General features: G+C 39.4%; 1 pseudogene; it reads left to right on the forward strand.

Annotated features, from left to right (window-relative positions):
* The first annotated feature begins 2,765 nt into the window (after window positions 1-2,765).
* On the forward strand, window positions 2,766-2,883 carry LOC126337529 (5S ribosomal RNA; annotated as a pseudogene).
* Window positions 2,884-21,913: the final 19,030 nt, after the last annotated feature.

The following is a 21,913-nucleotide window of genomic DNA, read 5'->3' on the forward strand; positions in this document are numbered from 1 at the left end:
GTTTTCACTGTAGCTTTAATTTCGCGACCGATAGGGTGCTGAAAAAGAGATAGCCCTCGTAAATATATGGCAACGTCAAAGTCTCTATCGAAATGCAGGAAGATCTAAAGAAGATTGACGACTGATGCAAGGAACGGCAGTTGAACACGAACATAAATGAATGTAACGTATTGGTTATAAATAAGCGCAGACGGCTATTACTGTTCGATCAGTCCTTTGCGATAAATTACAAACAGTAACAACTGTAAAGTACCTTGTAATATCATCAGAAAAGTGGTTTTAGTAAACCACGTGATAGGCTGAGATTCTTTGGAGGAATCTTGACAAACGTAATTAATCAACGAAAGTATACCTAACGACACACACAGCTGTCCGGTTCTTTAAGTGTTACTCGTCACTCGATGACCCTTATCTCATTGGGTTAATAGAAGAAATAAACAAGATTGAACGAAGACTGATGCATGTTACCATGGGTTCGTTTCGCAGGTATCATGGAGATCGAACAGAATCCTGCCATAGAGAGAAGTGTTGTACATCAGGCTTATTGTCAAAATTTCGAGAATGTGCTGCGTTCCAAGGAGAATGGGCCACATAATGTGACTTCCTTAGGCGTAAGTGATGCGATATAGTTTCAGCGAGAGAATGAGAGTGAGTTGAACTCATACAGAGGCTTACTAGTAGCCGTACTCCACATATCATTCACAAATGAACTGAAATATGGAAGTAATGTTAGTTTTGGAGCGTAAAGATAGTTCTAGGTTATGCTTATTTGATCTTTACTTACAAGTACCCTTTTAGCGGTATCTGTATTAATATGGTGGCCGCTTTTGTAGGGTAGCAGCAATATTACAGTCTTACGTTTTGAACAGCATCGTAAGGCAACTTCATGAGATGTGGCAAACACTTGTAAGTATTTTCCTACATTTACATGAAAAACGAAATGAAATAGTATTGAAACCTCCTCCTCAATTATCTACCTTACTGACAGTGAAAAATTAAACAGCGTGTACCTAATGGAAATTTGGGAAAAGCAATCGTCACCGAAATCTAATCTGTCGGTAAAGAGGGAGGAAAGGGTTACATCTAAATGAAAGGAAAAAAGTAACTGAAACTGGTGAAAATTAATTATGAAAAAGGGTAAAGTTAATAAAGAAAATAAATGTGCGGTCGTTACGTTAACAATTAACTAGCGGTAATTACATATTTGAAATTTGGGGGAAATTACGGTCGGCAGTCCTATGGACAATTACTATAGTAAGTGAAAAAGAAAGGTTATCACACATATAATTAGCACTAAAAGCGTGGCAACTGAAGGTTGACACGTATTGTGTGAAAACTGAATGTTTATCAGAAGTAATAAATTTCGCTACACTCTGACTTAACTTAACAAAAGAATTAATAAAACCGGAAAATTGAAAGTTAAATTAGTGACTGAAATTAATAGTGAACTTTGTTTCTGAAGTACTACGAAATTCAGTAAAACACGGTTAGTCTTGGGCTATCCCAACAATTATTTCAAAAGCTACTTCAATCTAGGCAATTTGTAAATAAGAGATTTAACTTTGAACTTGAATTAAATGATTCTGAACAGTTAACAATAGTAAAATTTAGTACGTACCAAGCTGAGCTGCAGTCACAGGTAAGCTAAAATACGGTAACAAAACTCGCACTCTTAATTTGTGCTTGTGTAATCTTGTAGCCAGGTATGAATACCTTAACTGAACTTTGAAATTACAGCAGGGAAATGGAATGATATTACTTTAATGCTGGCGTCTGAATTTCAACGACACTCGGGTTCATTTCAGAAAAGGAAGGGACCCTGCTTGGTAATGCAATTGGGACAATGAGCAACAAAGGTTCATGCTACGTTGCTGTAATTTAGTGAGAAAAATTTAACAGTTTGAAAAGCTGAGGTCTGCCATACAATTTTAAAACTTTACGTGCTACCACTCTTCCTTGTTAGTTGATTGAAGGTTTGAAGTCGTCTATCGAGGAGATGGCAACAGTCACTCATTGTCGGCCGCCGCTGTTGCAGAAGCTTGATGTTGGCGCGCCTTCTTCTCGACGCGGTCTCCAGCCGAAACGGGCTCTTGATGTGTACCAGCTAATACTTCCCGTCCGCGACACCGTGTCAGAAACTGTCATCGCAAGTCGAACGCAATTACATGTTGCCAAACCCCGAAAGCGCGGCAACTCGCGGGAGTGTCAAACCACACACCTGCTCCACAGCCCTAATCCAGCCAGACTCTCTGTGCTCTGCCTGCGTTCCACGAGGCAGAGTTAACACTCTCAAAGATCATAAACACTTTGGTTCTCCACACGACCTATCGATGTATTCGTTCGATAGCATAGTTTTCCCTAGGCAACGCCCAGTGTAAAAATACAAATAATATTTACAAAACAAACCAATTATACATCGACATAAATGCACATATATAGTAAAACAATTACAATATATAAAGACACAGAAATGTTATATCTTCAGGTAACAAAATAATGAAAAATCTATAGTACAGTAGATGGAAATACAAGGATATGCATTTCCGGCGTTACATGCTGATCACTGCACTGAGTCTGCATGGCTCCTCATCCCTGCCGGTACGTCCCACAACTTCACTGAGTCTCTGTCTGCAAGTCTCGTAGCGGATCGCTGTGCAAAAGGTGTCTGTTCAGGCTTTCGACAGGTGGTGTGACCGGACTATGTGTATACACAACTGCAACATCAACAAGCGTACCAGATATCAGTAGGGAGAAATTAAAGATTGGCCAACGGCCTTACCTCAGTGGTAACACCGGTTCCCGTCAGATCACCGAAGTTAAGCACTGTCGGGCTGGGCTACCACTTGGATGGGTGATCATCCGGTCTGCCGAGCGCTGTTGGCAAGCGGGGTGCACTCAGCCCTTGTGAGGCTAAACTGAGACGCTACTTGATCGAGAAGTAGCGGCCCGAGTCTCGGAAACTGATATACAGTCGGGAGAGCGGTGTGCTGACCACATACCCCTCCATATCCGCATCCAGTGACGCCTGTGGGCTGAGGATGACACGGCGGCCGGTCGGTACCGTTGGGCCTTCATGGCCTGTTCGGGAGAGATTAAGTTAAGAATTTAATGATTAACTTTATACATAATTTCGGGGTATATAGAGTGACAAATTTAGCACACAGAGCTGCCAGTTCTGTAGCATAATAATGGCGTGTGACGAGGGCCTCGGGTCGGGTAGACCGTTCGCCTGGGGCAAATCTTTCGATTTGACGCCCCTTCCGCGACTTGCGCGTCGATAGGGATGAAATGATGATGACGAGGACAACCCAACACCCAGTCTCTGAGAGGAGAAAATCTCCGATCCAGCCGGGAATCGAACCCGGGCCCTTAGGATTGACAGTCCGTCAAGCTGGCAACTTTTTTTAAAAAAATCTCATTTTCTTAGTTTTCGTTCGTTTTATCTACTCGGGGCGGACGTCGCAAGACACCCGTTTCAGTTCGTCGTTATTCCATTAACTCAGTTCTGGGCGCTACAGTCTGGAACCGCGCGACCGCTACGGTCGCAGGTTCGAATCTTTCCTCGGATATGGATGTGTGTGATGTCCTTAGGTTAGTTAGGTTTAAGTAGTTCTAAGTTCTAGGGGACTGATGACCTCAGAAGTTGAGTCCCATAATGCTCAGAGCTATTTGAACCAATAATTCCCAAGAACATCATGTTCTGCGTCCTTCCTCTATAAACTCACTGCCACGGCGACCCGCTACGACTCCCTACCTTTTCTTCCAGCGATCAACACTTAACACCCGTGTATCTTTACAGAGGAAAGACGACCTAACTAGTCTCTGGGCAGTGCAGCCTCTCTGACGAGGCAACGCACGCATAGCAAGACAATAGAAAGATTATGCGCGCTTTCAAGACACCCAAAAACAAGAAAACCTTCTACACACCCTTCTGTTCACTCTATAAAGAGAAGAAGGAATGACAAAAATAAAGCAACATATCAAGAATGGGAGTGAAATTCAAGGTGAAATGATATCAGTGATAATATTCGCTGATGGCAATGCTATGCTCGATGAAAGTGAAGAATAGCTGATCTGTTGAATGGAAGGCAGTCTAATGAGTACAGAATACGAATTGAGAGTAAAAGGGAAAAGAACAAAAGTAATGAGAAGTAGCAGAAATGAGAACAGCGAAATATTTAACATCAAATCAAGTAGACATTAAGGAATTCTGATGCTTTGGAAGCGAAATAACCTATTATGGACGAAGCAAGCAGAACATAAAAAGCAGTGTAGCATACGCAAACGGAGCATTCCTGGCGAAAAGATTGACTCATATCAAACACAGATCTTGAATTGAGGAATAAATTTTTGAGATGGTACGTTTGGGGCACAGCATTCTATGGTAGTGAATCACGGATAGTCGTTTAATCGGAACAGAAGGAAATTGAGGCGTCTGATTTTTGACGCTAAAGCTGGCGTCTGAATTTCAACGACACTCGGGTTCATTTCAGAAAAGGAAGGGACCCTGCTTGGTATTGCAATTGGGACAATGAGCAACAAAGGTTCATGCTACGTTGCTGTAATTTAGTGAGAAAAATTTAACAGTTTGAAAAGCTGAGGTCTGCCATACAGCTCTAAGACTTTACGTGTTACCACTCTTCCTTGTTGGTTGACTGAAGGTTTGAAGTCGTCGATCGAGGAGGTGGCGACAGTCACTCACTGTCGGCCGTCACTGTTGCAGAAGCTGGATGTTGGCGCGCCTTCTTGTCGACACGGTCTCCAGCTGAAACATGCTTTTGAAGTGTGCCAGCTAACGCTCCCGTCCGCGACACCATGTCAGAGGCCAACATAGCAAGTCGAGCGGAATTATATTCAGCCAAACCCCGAAAGCGCGGCAGCTCGCGGGAGCGTCACTCAACACACCTGCTCCACTGCCCTCCTCCAGCCAGACTCTCCTCAGTTTGCGCTCAACGTGGTAGAGTTAACACTCTCAAAGATCATAAACACTTTGGTTCTCCACACGACCTATCGATGTAATCGTTCGATAGCATAGTTTTCCCTAGGCAAGACCCAGCGTAAAAATACAAATAATATTTACAACACAAACCCATTATACATCGACATAAATGCATAGTAAATAAAATAGTAGAACAATTACAATGCATAAAGGCACAGAAATCTCATATCTTCAGGCAACAAAATAAGGAAAAAATTTATAATACAATAGGTGAAAATTGGAGGATATGCATTTGCAGCGTTACAGTAGATTTCCAAAAAGGTACACTCGTGATATGTTCTGCAAATCATTAGTGTCGATATGACACGTTGCCCCGTTGCTAATAATCTAGGTACTGTAATGATTAAAAATTAAAGCAGTTGCTTGAATCGGAATCCCCACCGCTTTAGTAATGAGACATCTCGGAAAGGAGGAGCAGGTCCACGTCAAAAAGTTGTTAATCTAGGTTCAAACGCTAAACTTCTTGGCGACCCGCAGAAACTGCAGCGTTGCTGCTCTGCGTAAAGTTCTTAATGGTCTTACTGTGACCCCATTACTAACTTTAGAAATGGTCCGAGTGCGCCTGCAGTTCACGTGGAGACAGAGTCAAGATGTTTCTTCCTGCAGCGTAAAGAAGAAATCCCGTAAGTTGCGTTATAAGGATGCACGATTTTCTCTTAATTGCCTTCTGCGAGAGGTACTAAATGCTAACGCTAAAAGCGTTTAATTTAAAATTTTACCTAATATGAAGTGGAACACGTGACTGGGATTATTAAAGGTTTTTGGAAATAACTGGAACCAGTCGCCTTTTGTGATAGTCTCAATTTTATTTTACTACGTCCAGTTTCAAGTCGCCTAGAGATTCATAATCAAACGGTTCACAATTTGTAGTGGTTGTTTCTAGCTTACTAGAAGTCATTGCGTAGAGTTACTTGTTACCATAGATTTAACCTTGGTAAACAAATCCCTCTGGGAAACGTCATTTGTGTTCTCCAACTCTGCTGTTTACAAACCGCTACACAAATTTTGTCACAGGCAACAATTTCGGCGTGTTTTTTAGATTCATGCAAACTGAGCAAGAAGAGAATCAAGTCTATGAGTGCAGGAAACAAACGAAATTTCTGCTTATTTTGATGCAGATGTGGTTTCCCTCTGAGAATTACTGAAACGACTTAGTGTTAATTTCTGCACTCTCTTTCTTAAATACGCCTTCCGACAAAGTGTAGATTCCCTAACGCAATGTTATGATTAACGATGCCTAATGGCAAATTCCGGGTGCTTCCGATATGTCATAAGAAATCGCAAAATATCATCTTTAATCGTTCATAATTTCGATGAGTGCTACATAGTCGCAAGCAAACAGTCTCAGTATGTTGACACTGTTAAAATCCAAACTCATTCACTAATTTACCCGTTGTTGCAAAGATGGATGCGCATAACTTACTTAAAAATAATGAAACACTATGTAAAAAGAGAGTCCCACCCTTAGTTATGGCAGTCTATGGTTTCATATTTTTTGTCGAAATACATGAGAGTTTCACATTTCAACTTGATTCAAATATGTTATCTTACTTAAAATAAGTGTGCAAGAACATTAAACATTATAGGACAAAAATTATTTCGTAGCTTCCTTCAGACACCATTAATTTCTTTTATCCTTAACGTTTCAAAGTACTAAGTATTCTGTTTAAATTAAGTGAAATTAACATAACCAGTGTGGACCAGTAGTTTGTTAAAATATTTGCTGTATATTTTCTTCATTAAGGTCCATTTTCCGTTAATAGAAATGTGTAATACGCAATGTAATTTCTTCCTGACTCATTTAACAGTATTCCACACTAATTTTACTCAAAGACATCGTGATAGCATTTAATTTTAAATTTCTTTATTTGAACAATCCTCTATTCTAATTTCTACGGGTTGCCTATTATCAATAGTGCAAAATGAATAACCTTGTAAAAAAAGAATCAACAGGTATATGTGCATGTCGTCATCCCATTCACGCATTATGTCTTTAGCTGTGCTACTGAGTTAGGTGAATGCAGGTTTTGAGATGTTCTAAGGCATGAGTGTTTTGCAACTTATTTGCTCTTCATAATGACTGTACAGCTGAAATTACACTAATGGATTCTTCAACTAATAAATTTTATAATTAAAAGTAACCATAACGTCTTTTACAAAATTTCAAGCGGCTTTGAAGCTTGTAATATGACCATTGGGATTTATTATTTAATTATCCAGCTTTATTAATAAATGTGACCTTCAGCATCAGACTACCCAACGCCACATGCCATGGTACTAATATTTTATTTTCCCAGGCACAGGCTGAAATCTGGAAATCAGACAAATATAAAACTTGTCAGTTGGCCTCAGAACCTGGTAGTAATCATTACGAATAACTTAAACTGGAACGGTCACATAAATAAGGTTGCGAGGAAGGCGAAACAAAGACTGCATTTCATTGGTAGAACTCTTAGAAGACGCAACAAATCCACTAAAGGGCTACCTGCACTACGCTCCTCTGTCCTCTCCTAGATTATTGCTGTACGGTATCGGATCTTTACCGGAGGTGGGGTTGATGGAGGAAATGGAGAAAGTTCAAAGACGGGGGTTCATTTTGTATTACTCAATAAAAGAGAGAATGTCATAGAATGATACTTGAGTCGGGGTGGCAATCATTCAAGCGAAGTAGTATTTCGTTGTCGTGAAATCTTTTCACAAAACATGAATCTCCAACTGTCTCCTTCAAATGCGAAAATGTTTTGTTGACGCCCATTTATATAGGAATGGATGATCATCGTAATAGAATAGGAGAAGTCAGAGTTCACTCAGAACGATTTTAGTCTTCATTTCTTCTGTGCGCTGTTCAGTAGTACAATGGGGCAGATATATTGTGAAAGTGGTTCGACCAACCAACTCCCAGGCAGTTAAGGCAGTTTAAAGCAGTAGATGTTGTGTATTGCATACCGATGTACGTATCTCATATTTAACCATCTACATCAACGTTTATATTCTAACCTTCCGCTCCTAAGTAAGTCTCTACATTTTATACAACTTATAGACTCTCATACTTGTCATGTATTATGTTTTTTTTTCAGATTTGTTCATGCTTTCTTTGTGGGCATTTATTCCTTGATAGTTTTGGGGATGTCTTCACGATGGAGTACCTTAATGTCTTCTTCGAGTGCCATGGTGCTTGCAGCTAGAATACTGATGGCCTTTGGCATGCTCTCTACATTCAACGACCCTTCAGTCTTCGCATAATTTGCATTAATATGCTGATCAGTTTACAGTTTGTATTAAACACTCTAGTGAGGCTATCAGTTTCGTTGTACAATTTTTAAGATTTTCATTTTTTTTCAGTCTTCCTAATGTGACTTTTAAGACTTTCGTTGATACACTCGAGTTTTGCATTAACATATAAACGAATGTTTGCCTTGTTCATCGTCCCCTCACAATAAATACATGAGATGAATTTGTCCGTGATACACAGTGTAATGACACAGTTACATACAGGACTGGTACATATTCTTTTAAAAAGGAAACTTCTGGAATTTTTGTCTATAACACCCATCATTCAATTTTCACCTTTTATCAACAGTCAAAAACCCAAGCTGCATTTGATTCCAACAATCTCCGCATATCATAACTAATCCGTTGAATGTCATGTTAGTTGCTCCATGCGCTTCATAAATGTGTTTTAAAGTAATTGTCTTGTGTGAAATCTCTACTATGTTGTTCATTATCCCTTACCAACTGCTTCAGAATTCTCGATTATGTGTGACTGAAATTAAAATAACTCCCATATGAAGACTGAAACAGCTGTATTCCCATTTGATCTTGGTTTTCCACAGCAACGTTGTCTACAGTAGATACATTGTTTGGTTTTACTCCTTCTGAATATGGGATATTGCTGCTTTTGCTAAATGTCATGCATGTTACACCATCAATGCTGGACAATATTTCCTTCATAGCTGTTATTTGGACTGAGGTAATGTTTTTGAAACATGCATAAACTCAACGGTAATCTCATCAGGGTACGTTAGCAATGCTACAATAACATTTGCCTCGCTACAACCTGATGGACAGACAACTCTCAGTCACATATTATCCGGGAATGTTCCATGCTTCTTTTTCTTCTGGTTTTTGGAAGAATTGCACGATCAGTTAGGTACTATGAAGTCCTTGTGATGAGAGTGTTGCATCCATTCAGCCATCATGATGACTTTACGTTTAATTTAGCATTAAAGATATTTTTACAGAGAAAACGCACATGCATGTACCTCTTACACTTTCTTCATTTGTGCACTCTCACGTAAAGTTGGATATATGAACATAGTTGTATAAGAACATGGGTCAATGTCCACATATAACATGACAGTTTCATGCATAATGCAACATACTGATGCAGTGCATCATGTCTTATAAAACTGAGTGACGATTTCTTCCAAGAAATTTGCTTCAATTTCTCTATAAAATTCGTACTCATATAATCTGTGTAAATGTGGCTGCTACCTTAATGATTTTTCTAGAGGATGCTGGATTTCATAAATGGCATCGAGATGAGTGCACTTTCATTCATTATAAGGTTTTACAATTAGTGGGAAGTCTCTAGCATCAGAGAGTGTGTTTCAGCACTTCCTCTGAACATGACAGCAATTTACATTGAAGTACAACGTAGGCGAAGCTACTCATTCTAAGATAGTGCCATTGTCGCTTCGCTATACCAAGAACTTTCAAAAACCACCGCTCTACATAACTCATGAATTGACATCATTCCCGCATTAATGGAATTACTGTCACTGCTGTTTAAAGTGTATTTTTAATTAAACATCACTTTTTTCACGCCAGATAGTTGTGACTGTTTTGCCTCACCTGCACAAAAATACTGATAATGAGTTACTCGTATATACAACTATATTTTACTACTGTCAACATCATTACAAATACTTTCATCTTTCATGACGACTGCATTGAGAAAGGGAATGTTGTTTATGATGCATGTCTCAAGCTCTCCATACGCACTGAGAGTTCTTAAGCGACTGCAGAAACATTTCTCAGCTATTTTTAACATCATTCACATCAGCGTATGCTACGTTAAAACATGAAAGGTGTACAGCTACAGGATTTCTGTTTTTGGTATAAAGGAAAGCTACACTGAAATCAACAGCTCATGTGTCATAATTACCTATATGTCACAATTACTCGTGCTGTCACTGCCGATACTGCAGAAAATGAATTGTATTATGACACCTGATGTCAAATCTGATAAAAGCAGAGTGATAGTATTTCCAGTTAATATGAGTGATGGCAACGAATGAGAAATGCAAGTTCTGACCTTTGAAGCATCTCTCAATACCTTGAACTCATCCATTCAGTTCTAAAAGACAATGATAGTTGGAAGATGTTGGTGTTTACATGAAATCTTCAAAGTTCGGTTGTCCTAAATACTCTGCAACAAATTACTCCTTAAAAGTGTAACGATGTTACGAATGAATGTCGATGGATCTGACGGAAAGGAGAGTGTTAATGCATTTTACTGGTTTGAGTGGCTTACATCTAAAAGTATGTGGACCTATATTTTGAAATACATGAAAATCTTATAAAAAGACTGTCATAATTAGAATGCGATTAACTATTATCTGTTTCCTAAATAACTAATCCCCCTCTCATTTTTTCACTTCACCCAGCTTTCACATATTACCTCAAGTATTTCAGACTGATGCGTTTATTTCTAAGTATGATTTTTACTATAATCGTAATTATTCGAATGTTGAATGTCAGACTGAAGGTTCTCCGTCTATTAAACTGCATTGTGAGGGCTGTAAAAAGGAACGAATAAAATAATTTCTTTTCAATATATTACGTGCGCTTTTCTCGTTCTTAAAATCGTTATGAAATGTGCAATTACTTTAGCTCAATCAGTTGGACTTCTCTATTTCATATGAACCTTTGCAAGTTGCATAACGTCTGATCTACAATAATTGGGCATATATATGAACTTTTCGGTCATATTAGAAGTAAAAAAAAAAAACAGTAAAAAATAAACGGAATTGGTGTAAATGGAACAATTTTGTGGTATATATTACAGTTTTTATCGAATTACTACTACAATCTGTACACAGTTATCATCCACAGCAATATTATATAAATAACTTTTTGTATGCTCCTCAAATCTGCCTTGAATTGTGTTCGAAACAATAGGAGTGACAACACAATGAGCGATTCCATTTGTAAATTCTGGTTTGATAGATTCAATACCTGCCTCTCTGTCACAATCCGAAGTGCACCGTAGAAACCACACCATTCACAGAACTTGAATGATGTAAATAAATGCATTGTGAAGAATCTCCAGAAGCTAACCTCAGTGTTGGACGACCATACATGTTGATGACGGAAGCTTTCTTGCTGAAGATGTATATATCCAGAAGAGGATGAGACGAGTCACACCCTCCCAGCCTCTGAACCTCGGTGAGTTCCATCATGCTACGTAGTTAGTCCTGCTCCACGTCAATAAAATGCACTTTAGCCCTGCTTTGAACATTAAAATTTCTATTATCACTTTTCATTCTCTCTTTGGTACTATGCCTGCATTTACACGTCTAGAATCTGAGTCAATCAGTAGATAAATAATGGTGAACAGCAGTGTTCTGAAATCATGTAGCTGCAGCTTGGTACGCGGTAGTGCAGATATTGGAGATAGTCGAAACTCAACGTCTGTCAATTGTTTGTCCAGTGCTGGTTTTCAGGAATGGATTGATTTTTTCATTCGACTGGTTGGGTGTCTTTTTCTTTCTGTAGACCTTAGGTAAAGCTTCATGATGATCAATCTTTTAGTGCGGTGTACAGAGGACGAGCACCGAGTCCATCTGATGGCTGATAAGCCCAGATGCTACGTATGAGTGAGAGTTCTCGACTGCATTGCTATGGAAGCTGGAAGAACTATTGGGCCTGGGGATTGTGGAGTGACTTTTACGACACTGCACATATCCGTCACCTTCGTGACCATTTCACCTTCCACCATATTGGGCAGCTATGTTTGATTATCTTGGTCAAATTCGACACCACCTTGGGTCTTAAATTACCATAACTGGGTAATAAATTGAATCCTAAATCACCACCTACACACTGCTCCATTTGGATAAAACGAGGCATATTCAGATAGTAAGTGTACTAGATTTTTTATTGTTTTAAGAAAAGTGTATTTGAAAAAGTTGTAAATATTGTTTACAGACTTGTTAATTGCTTTTAACGTAATCGCCATCCCTTACAATGCCTGTGATGAACTGTGGTACAAGTTTCGTTATGCCCTCCTCGAAGAATTCTCTCGCCAGCTCGTCCACTGCAAATTTAATTCCACCCATGTGTGTCTTCAGGAAGGAGAAGAGATGGTAATCTGAAGGTGCCACTCAGGTTTTCGAAGTATTTCACGATATCATTGTACACTGATTTTCTATCCTAGAGTCAGCAATTCGATCAAACTGATTCCGTTTCTGTACCAAAACATTAGGACCAAGATTCTTTTGCCAGAAATTGTGCTTCTGAACTTCTTGACAGATGAGGAATTGGTGTGATGCCTCTGTAACGACTATTGTTTCTGCTCAGGCTTGTAATGAGCCACCCACACTTCATCTCCTATCAGAATAGAGCTCAGTACAACCTCACCTTCCAAAGCAAGCCGCTCAAGGAACTCACAGGCGCTGCTGACCCGATTTCTCTTGTGCTGCTCTATTGGCTGTTTTGGGAGCCATTTTCCGCATAGCTTCCTATAATTCAGCATTTCGGTGTGTGTCTCGTAAACAGAAATCTAGAGAGTTGTGGAAATAATGAAGAAAGTTCACCTCTTGTCAGTTGGTGACCTTCACAAACAATTTTCGCATCATTTCGCACCTACTCATCAGTCTAAATAGAACGTCTCTCACACTTCCTTTCGTCGTGAACATTTGTTCTGCCAATGGTCATTTCTGCTTTTAAATTTTCTTTTTAATTCCTTGCTAGAGTATGACGCCCATCTATATGTGCGCTGCCTGTATTGACTCTATGGTGGGTATTATTTTTGGCTATCACATTTATCGTAGTTGTGATAAACTTCAATACGTACGTTGTTTTCTTCCCGGTTATGATGATTTATAGTACACTTTTAAGTTTCAGATTGCTGATACTAAATTATATTTACGACCTTAAAAAATGCAGCAGTCGTGTAAAGGATTCGAGATGGCGTTTCTATGTGTAAGTTTAATTTATCATTTTTTTGTAGTGGAATACGACTCGTTATAGTCTAAACGCTCATAAAAGGTTCATGAGCTATCGAAGTCTTCCTCAAACCGCAGAACAGATTTGACCTCCCGAAATTCGATGTTATTTTACCACAGACAGAGCTTTATCATAGCAAATGCCCAATTATTTTCAAGTAGTTTCTGTTGCTATTGAAAAGAAACTATAGCAGAACAATCACATTAGCAGATTTTAGTAATGTGACTCCTTTCTAAAATTTACTTAGGGACTGAGCGTCTCTGCAGACTTAAAGTTTGGAATTTTTATAAGTCATATAGGTTACCCTTCGTGTGAAACAACTCATTAAAATCTCGAGCGGTAACTGATATGTTTTATGGAACTACGTGTTTACCCATTATGTCAGTAAAATTAACAACAACAATTGCCAGAAGTTTTCAGCCTGAAAGTAGGGGAGGGATTTGCAATACACCTAAATATAAAATGAAACGAAATTTTCAATAGGAGATTAGGAACAGATGTACACTCTACCCCTTATCTTATTCTGATCGCCTGAAGCATAGAGATTATCCCATTAAAACATTGCTTTATTTCCTCAAAATTATATCGCACTGCTGTTAATCGAAATATGATGTGCTAAATCAAATATTAGTGGTTTCTGACAAAATAATATCGCACTAGTGATCCACTCGAGGTAATGGAGGAGCCGTTGTTGGTGTCTGAAAGCAAATTGGGTGGACAGTGAGTAATAGGAATGGCGTACAGTGGAACCAATGGCGTCTGACCGTCATCAGGCTAGCCTGAAACATATGGAGGCTTTAAGAGTTAAGGAAATGGATTACAACGATTCATGGCGATCTCAGGAAAAGATAAACGTTTCCCTAGCGTTTCTTTGATGGATTATAGATGTTCCACAACCTGCGAAAAACCCATGTTTAAATCTAGAAACTGAATCTTCTTTCGTGGAACATAACAATGACTAAAACTGTTGGCTGTAAATTCCGCCAGTTATGCAAACAAAGTTTCTTCATAGTTACTAAACATGTTTCAGTAGCTCTGTGCTATCATCAGTGGGTTTCTGTTTTATTTAACCTGTAATGTGAACATTTTTACTAAATGATTACAAAATTACAGAAATATATAGTTCAAACAATATTTCAGTAATTCTGTAATCATTTAGTAAAACTGGTAACTTTAGACATTAAATAAAACAGAAATCCGCTGATAATGCACAAAGGTGCTGAAACATGTTTGGGAACTTTGATAAAACGGTGTTTGCATGACTCGGGGGGGGGGGGGGGGAGGGGGGGGGGGGCTTACATCCAACAATTTTTGACCAAAAACACAAGTAGGTGCAAATCCAAATGTTGAATATAACAGTGACCATTTTATTTTGTGGATGTGATGGTATTCGGTATTTGCTCTTTAAATTCTTGGCCAACATGTAGCAGAATGGCAGTAAATATTACACACATGTGGATGGAGACTGGTAAGTTTGGCGTTCAAAGCAAGCAGAAGGGATATTCAACACACAGATTTTCACATAAACATCTATCTGGAGAAGACAATGCAAAACTAGCGGGTCACTCCGATGTAAAGCAAAGCTATATGTTGTCTGCACGAATATTCTGCGGCGACGTGATGCCACTCTTTTTATCTTTCTAAATATGTATAAGAGTAAGATGCAATAGTTTATTATGTTACTTTCTTCCTTATCATCCTCTCTCTCAGGAGGGGAAATTTATTCACTGAAAGTGAACTAGGATATAACCGCCTTTTTATAAAGGCAGGCATATACAGTCTATTTTTGACAGACAAAACAATGCAGTCATTTAGAGAAGAATACATTTAATTCATTAAATGCAGATCCTCCAGCCGTGTCATCCATTCTATTGATATTTTGGGCTCGTACCTCTGGTAATCTTCGGAATGAGACAACAAATTAACTCACTCGAAGGATGACCAGAAGATACGTTGCGTAAATGCCTGTAGAAGGGCTGACACGGTTGCAGGCCCAAAATTTAATGGATTATGCACTACTCCAAGGAAAGGTGAAAGTGATCTTGATCACATCTGTATCATTTGCAGTGTTATGTTGTTCAAACGTTTAATAATGTAACATGGCACTAAAAATGTAACAATACGATCCTCGCAACATATACGTTATCCGCCAGAAGGAACATTTGCCATTTAGTGCTGATTCCTAACGTCTTGACCACATAAGTTTCACTGTGTGGATGTAGGTAATTACAAACCAGTTTTGTGTAGGGTGATCAAAAGAAAATAAGCGAAACAGCGCTGTGGGTGTAGCTGAAGTCTATATTCAAAGCAATCACCAGGGGCCTGAACACAACTGTCTCACGGTTTCACGATCCAAATTTTTCAGAATTCCTGTGGCTGTGATAGGAGCTAGTCCTCCATTGTGATTCCCCCCCCTCCCCCCGGTCCACTAGTAGTTCGAGGTGAAACGCTTGGCTATGAGATGTTGCTTTAGAGGGGCCACTGCTTCCATAAGCAACGCACGCCATTTGCTCTCATGGGACTTGTGTAGGCAATGAATTTTCTCACAGTACACGCCGCTGTTAACAGTGTACGCAGAATTCAATGAGTATCGAACCTTGGACGCCGAAAGGGACGGTAAGTATTATCTTGCCTGTTGAGTGCACTGCTTCGAATTGTTTAGTGGTTGGTGACGACTCCTGCTTACACTGCTAGATGTCTCGATGCGTTGTCCCAAAGTGGCATATGCAAATTTCAAACCGTATGATTGTTCCAACGTTTCCTATATTTCCATTCAAACACTCCGCATACATACCATTTATCTCGCACCGTATCAGTTGCTAGATTGTTCTTAATGTACTCTGAAACGACATGGAAACACTGAATGTTTTCTGACATCGAGTCAGTAATTTCAGGCGGTACACTGTTAAGTCATGTGCGACAGGTATCTGTTTGGAAAAGACTAGTTTTTAATAGCAGATAACTGGTTGTCCGATTGGTAGCTCTACTTTGCAAAACAATTCGCATTCTTCAGTGATTTTCCACAGTGTAGTTTAGCACTGTTTACAGTTACTTACTGATGGTTGAATATTTAGTGTTAATTAATCGAGGTACTTACTTCACTTAATTCTTTTGCCTGTTTAGGACATAGAGCTACCAGGATAAGTCACCATTTACCTTTGACGATTTCCTTCAGTTGCGACCAGGTCTTGCTAACTCTCCTTACTCCCACCATCTTCTGCCACATGCCTCTTGGCCTGCCTATCTTCCTATTCCCTTGTTCCATCAATGTCTTATTTTCTTTTGCTACGTCTGGCTTCCTCAATGTGTGCCACGTACAACTTCTCTCAAGTATCTGGTCTTCTACACGTATTCGGTTTGTTTACGTCCAGAACTCATTGTTACCTATATTTTCTGGCCGCCATTCGTGATGGTCAGGAGACAGCTACTATTCAAGCTCTGTAACATTGACGTTACATTATCGTCTAGTTTCCAGCTTCACTGAAGGACAACCTTCATACTTGTATTAACCACTTTATGCTGTTCTCCACGTCTTCTGCACCTCCTCATTCTTCTGTCACCATACCATCCATATACAAGAATCAGCTGGCACCCTCCAGCTGCTGCCCCTTCACGAATAGTGGCTCCTACATTCTGCAACTTTTACTCATGTTCATCACAAGGATAGGAATTTCTGCTTCTTTTTCCAGAGTATTTATCTTTCATGTGTTAGCCTTTATTTAAATAAGCTACAAAGTTTTGCAACAGACAACATCCCGATTACAAGGACGTTATGTTCATGGATAGAAATTTATTAAAAACAGTTTCTTTGAAGCGGAGGAGAGACACCCAAGAGTCACGAGAAAAAAATTGTTTCCACAGTAGAGCATCAGAAAATATTTAAGAGCGACGTAGAAGAGACTTGATGGCAGATTAAAGCTGTGTGTCGGTCCGAGACTCGAACTCACGACCCTTGCCTTTCGCGAGCAACTACTCTAACATCTTTTTTATGTCGTTTTGTTCGTTATTGTTCGTTCTGTTTTTTCGGGGCGGACGTCCCATGACGCTTGATCAAGTTCATCATTGATCCTTTAACTCAGTTTTTTTATTGCAGAGAGCAACTCACCCTCTGACCGAACACGCTGAGCGACCAAAGTTTCATATCACCCAGAGTGTGGAAAGGCCATGACCCCACAATATCCTTTCCTCTAGCAGTGCTGGTTCTACAAGTTCTGCCGACCGCGGCGGCCGAGCGGTTCTAGGCGCGCAGTCTGGAACCGCGCGACTGCTACGGTCGCAGGTTCGAATCTTGCCTCGGACATGGATGTGTGTGATGTCCTTAGATTAGTTAGGTTTAACTAGTTCTAAGTTCTAGGGGACTGATGACCTAAGATGTTAAGTCCCACAGTGCTAAGAGCCTCTTTTTTCTACAAGTTCTGCAGGAGGGCTTCTGTGAAGTTTGGTTGGTAGGAGACGAGGTATCAGCGACAGTACAGCTGTGAGGAAGGGTCTTGAGTAGAGTGCATGGGTAGCGCAAGTGGTGGAACACTTGCCCGCAAAAGGCCAAGGTCCTGAGTTCGAGTCTCGGTCCGGCATACAGTTTTAATCTATCAGGAAGTTTCACATGAGCGCACATCCGCTGCAGAGTGAAAATTTCATAGTTCAATGAATAAAATGTTGAGAGTACTGGTGAACTAGCTAGGGGTGCAAATTAAGTGGCCAAATGCAGACTTCACTTTTAACAAAAGATAAAGCTACAGTGCGTGCATTATCATCGGAAGTCATTTCTTTGAACAACTACCACTAGTAAAAGTAGCGGCTACGAGGTAACATTACTTGTGTCAACAAAATCTGCTATTCCTTTACGGCTAACAGTTCATTTGATCGACGTAGTAGCGTAGCTTAGTGATAATGTTGGATCCGGCTTCTCGAAGATTCTGCGGGCGCCGCGAGCGACACTTTGAGCTTCTCCACCAATGACGAACCAGCAGGCCACCAACCGATGATAAGCGCCAGGACGGTGTAAAAACGGCGGGCACTTGGGCACCACTCTTCTAATTCAAAATTAGTTTGCTGGTTGGTGATTAACGTTACACCGAGCTGCTGGTAGCTAGCTCTACGGGCAAACATTCTGTGTAGGTAGAAGCACACCCTTGCCGGGCCTCTGCTTATGGCTGCCCACGGCTGCCACAGGTTGTGTATCAGCTCTCTCGCACAAGTTGAGTAAAAATATTTATTTAAAATGCACTTGTGCAAACTAATCTTTTGCTTGCCTGTCGAGATTCCTACGGAGACGGACACTTTTGCCACCTTACAGCCACCTAAGAGTAAGGATGTAGCACTTGTCTCCTCAAAAAGTAACTGTTACCGACGCGCCTCGTAACAGTCAAGGTCCACAGTTAAACATCCTCAACGCGTTTGCATAATTTTGACGCTAAGGCATGGAACTAACCTGTGTCTGACATTAAGTGAAAAACAAATTGCAAGGCAAGCAGCTTTTCACGTAAGTACTGGAGAACTAATAAACTCCCAAATCACCTGTAAATCACAATAACGAAATGACGCATGACCCCTATCACGGTAATATGTGTGTAATGATTATGGACACAATAAAGCAGTTTGGGGTTTTTCTACCGACGACTGGGCTGGTAATGGGTCAACAGCGACGCCAAATGTGGTACGTAACAAATAACACTTCCATATCTTAACAGTTGTATATTACGAGAGAGTGAGTGTAATTGGAGGATACAGTATCTAGGAAAATGTAATGTTTCCTGGTCAATATTTCGATATAGTTACCGATTTTGCAATCACATGAAGGAAAGGAAACTCGAGATCGCCGTTTCGGGTATTTCATGCTGTTTGTGTTGTTGTTAGATCTGAGGCTATGTTTAGTGCAGCGTTTGTAAGTGTTAAGACTTCCACATATTTATGTGGTGTATAATATGGTAAAGCTATTTTGGACATATTAATAATTCTGCAGTCACAAATATTTATGGTGAGTAAAGTTCTTCATATCTTTTTACACTAGCTACATAACGTGCTTACCTTAAGACTTACTTCATTAGTGATGCGCCATGTTGTACTTTGAAACGGAAGGCCATTTTGCCGTGGAACACGTGATATTTACAAATAAACTGAGATTCATTAGAGTCTTAAAAAAATGTTCCATTCCCGAAGATTTGAGGTGATGGCTAATGGCTTCTATTTCAAAATGATTTTAGCTTGTAATTTATTTGATAATACTGCTCTTCAGTTTTATTTCACTTACTGGCTAATGGTATGTACTAGAGTAACAATGTAACACATACAGTACATACAGTACTGACAAGATCTTGTCTATTCGAACCGTTTCAAATTTAAGTAGGATATTTGGTCCTATTTCATGACCATTTTCTTCCTCGGAATAATTTTTCACATTCGGTGAAAACTTATTTTTGCAATTTCAGAAAAAGACTGCAGCAAACGTAAGTGAAAGCTTTCGTTTCAAAATGGAGTAAAAAATTACGTCATACTTCTTTTACAGGACTGGCTAGAGGCGCAAATTTCAGAAATGTTCCGAGGTTGCAAGTTCCCCTACTAACGTTAAGCAGTATAAATATACCTTCACGTCCGACTTTTGTAGAAACGTCTTAATATCAGCTACCAGATGCGTGTATGATAATTATGTTCTATTAAAGCAGATTATGCTAGTGTCTGTTGTGTGCATATATTGCCAATTATAATACCCCAAATTTAGAGCCCTTAATGACATCCCTATTGAAAGCAAAAGATATAATAATAAGTTATCCTAACTTTGACGGTAGCTACAGCACCAAAATATTAACACTATTGAAATTTGACCAACAGAAATACACGGGAACTGACAACATCTATTCCACGGAGAGAACCAAAGGAAGGACTGTCAGATGATCACTTAATCTACGGAGCATAAAACTCTAAATAAATAATTCAAAATACATGCTTTATGAAAATTAAAACCCAGACGAGATAAAGTAATCAGAGATAACATTTATGCAAGAAAAGAGTTGTAGCCGCATGGAGCTGTAAGTTAGCTGCGACTACAATGAAATACCTCAATAGGTATGCTAATTCACTCTCTTGTAGAGCACGCTTATTGACCGATATTAGAGTGTTTCCTACCGATGTGGAATTTTAAAGTTTTCAAGTATCGTCTTGGCGTATTTGTCAAAATTCTGAAGAAAAATGATAGAACATTTACCGTTTAGCCAGACAACGGAACAGTTATTATACGCGAGGGAGAAATAACTCGTCTGATACTTAATCACTTATGGGACTTAGTGGCCGTGATTTGTCATCATCACGAACATTGAAGGACACAGCAATATACCAAACACCGACATAAACTCTACAAATAGACTTAAGTACGAAACATATACAAGCGATCATGAAGAATTCAGAATCACGCGATGTTGTCGGAAGCTGTAGTCAATGTCAGAATTGCTGATGCAAGTCGTAGCTTCAATTCCTTGAATGACAGATCGGTGTGCTTTCTAGTGCAGTGGTTAAGTAATTCAGAAGTTCAATAAACTAAGTTATAACTTTAATACTTCGTGTCGTCTACATCACTGAACTTTATTATATAACTGTGAAGTAATTATTTTCTTCAAAGAAGGCCGAAGCTAAAGGTGATTGAGTGACATTATTTATTTATTTACTTACATAGTTTTCGCCCACGTTGTAGCACTAAGCTCAAACATAATGCAACAGTCTACAATGATTAAGTTAAGTTCTTAGCAGTCAGTAATTTCTTCGTTTCCTAAAACTTCTTCATTTGCTGTAATCTGGCTGCTCGTTCTTCTGCAGGTATTACATACTTCTTCCATTCAGATGGTTTGAATGTCAGCCGTGCGTATTTGTTCTTCTGAAGCAGTTTCTCTTCTCTGTGTTAAATTTCATTTGTGGTGATTTTCAGTTCATCCAAATTACTTTGAACTTCTTTAAACCAGTCGTTTTCTGTTTTACTGTTCCAGAAGTAGTCAAAAAGTTGCTTCAGGATTCTAATATGCGGTAGGCGAGATATGTGGCCGAAAAATGCACTCCTTCTTTTCCGCATTGTATCAATAATGGATTCACTCCCTTTATACATTGCTAAATTGAGTAAAAGCCTCCACTGCCCATTAATTTGGTGTTTCTTACTGATAATTGTTCAAAGTCTTCTTCTATCAACTTTCTGCAATTTGTCAGTTGTTGCTTGAGTATTTAGTCTGAACAGTGTTTAACGACGGAGGAGTAATGTCTAAATTTAGCATTTATTGAGAGAGATCGTTTTTTGTAGGTTGGCCACGTGGTTCTCTGCGCTCGATGAAATTTTAGTGTTCTACTATCTATTGATGCTTTTTCATTAACATTCCAGGTAATAATCTCACCAAGATACTTAAATTATTTTACAACTTTAATTTTTTGATCAATATGGAGTATGATATGGGATGTGTCAACTGGGAAGCTGGCCATCATTCCTGTTTTCTCAAACGAAATTTGCAATACGACCTTTGCCGATAATCGTACTAGTTGTTCTGTCTGAACCTTTGCTTCATCAATATTGTTTGCTAACAGCGCCAAATCATCTGCAAATGCAAGGCAGTTAAGTTGAATCTTTCTTCCAATTTTAACAGATGGTGGGCATATCATGATCCATTCACGTGTGATTTTCTCCAGCACACAATTTAACAATAATGGAAA

Source organism: Schistocerca gregaria, chromosome 2 (assembly GCF_023897955.1).
Source record: "Schistocerca gregaria isolate iqSchGreg1 chromosome 2, iqSchGreg1.2, whole genome shotgun sequence".
NCBI classification, from domain to species: domain Eukaryota; kingdom Metazoa; phylum Arthropoda; class Insecta; order Orthoptera; family Acrididae; genus Schistocerca; species Schistocerca gregaria.